Below are 1,900 nucleotides of genomic sequence, written 5' to 3'. Positions count from 1 at the left end.
AGCAGCACTTTATAGGTCTGCTGTATGGGACCACTTTGCATTTAGAGTGACCTATGATGACGGCGGAAAGAAAGTTGTGGATAAAAGTGCAACAGTGTACAAGAATTGTGCAACACGTTTTATTTATGCTAACAGCAACACGACCAACATGTCAGGCTAACCCTGAAATCCCACATACTCCATCAGCGCTCCGCCCCGCTGCGCTCCAGACCGCCTGCAGAAAGCAAAGCCTACAGCCTCCGCTGTGGCTCCCGTCCGCTCCGCTCTGAATTCCTTGGAGATGGTAGAGAGCATGCGCGAGATGATTAAATTCCAACCAGCAAAACATGTGGAAATGTTCCAGGGTTTCCGCGGATCGTTAAAAATATTTACAAATTATACATTTTTTGGGATTTTTTCATTAATTTCATTAATTTTTATGGGATTTCGGTGTAACAGTCAACATATACCAAACCGAAAACCGTGACCACGAAACCGTGAACCGAACCGTGGATTTTGTGAACCGTTCCACCCCTAATGCACACGTGTAAAAATACAGAGAGAGGGAGATTGTTGTTGTCATTAAAATTATTGCTTTAAAAAACATTAGAGGTACTCGTTCCTTTATAAACCCTATTTTTGCAGATGACTAAAGTGATACACGCCTGTTGAGGTACTTTAAAGTCCATTTTTCATACAAAAATAAAGTGATAAATGCAAATCTGGCATCTCGTGCATACGTATTGACTATAGCTTTGCTGGTCAGACAGAACACTGGTTTGGAAATCATAACCTTTTAAAATGTTGGTAAACAGTGAATCTGGTATTCTGTCCAATTCTATCCATTAGGTCCACAATCTATATGCTTTCTGTTAGTTTGTGTCTCACACAAGGCCCTTCAATAGCCCTCCTATAGACCTGTGAGTAACAGTAGAGAGCCTGCACAGCATAATGAAGGTTCCACCCTGCATGCCCTTACCTGTTGTATTTTTTCCTTGTTTCTGTGTTCTTTGCCTCCAATCCTCTGCTATTTCTTGCTTCCTCCATCTCTAACGCTCCTTTCTTGTTATCCCCTAATGGATTTTCTGTGTGTCTGACTGCGGGTGTAAGGATCTGATCTGTCACAACGACAAACAGCTCCGGCGGATCCCTACAAGCTGTGGCACCAACCTTGGCTTTTGCCTTCAGGAAATGTTTCTTTTGCAGCGTTACAATCCTGTCTGAATGAAATCATATCAAGGAAAATATTGATTTTTCTGAGATAAAAATTTTATTTGAAGAGCGGATTAAAGTAGACCAATCACCCGGGGCCGTCCTGTCACACATTTTTCTTTTTATGAAACAATTTGTGTTTGCAGGAGAGAAATGGTTTGAATCCATGATTTCTGTTTTGTGTGGAGGCTTGCAGACAGAAAGTGGGCCTCCTGCTCTGCTTGCACAGCAGTACAGTCCATCTAGAGCAGCTGACGCAGGAAATGCAAATAAAGTAGAAGAAACGACACCTGCCGATGAACCCTAACGCCCGCGGCGTGTCGGACCATTGCCTCCACCGCCTGATTATTCTCCTGTTAGTTATTCGCTGTTTTTTCTCTGGAAGGTTAAAAAGGGAACAAACCAACAAACCTTGCTGGGTGTCCAGTCATGGGAAAACAGCCTGTAATTCCATCAGCAGATTTTCAGAGGATAAAAGGTGTCAGTTTGGGTTTGAAGTGAGCATCCTCATCCCTTTATTTCTGCTTTCTGCAGGTTCATGAAGGATTCTGTGTTTGTCCTTTAAAACCATACTTTTTGTTACCAGGATGCTTATTGTTTCATGATCATTCTTGTGTTTTTATCCAGCACTGTAAGCTCACCAACCATGCTTGATTCAGTTCCTCATCTGCAACCCTCTACTTCAGGTATACCAATTAAAAATCAGAAG

The sequence above is a fragment of the Cyprinodon variegatus genome, unplaced genomic scaffold (assembly GCF_000732505.1).
Source record: "Cyprinodon variegatus isolate N-32 unplaced genomic scaffold, C_variegatus-1.0 Scaffold556, whole genome shotgun sequence".
NCBI classification, from domain to species: domain Eukaryota; kingdom Metazoa; phylum Chordata; class Actinopteri; order Cyprinodontiformes; family Cyprinodontidae; genus Cyprinodon; species Cyprinodon variegatus.
This window is presented reverse-complemented; position numbering follows the sequence as displayed.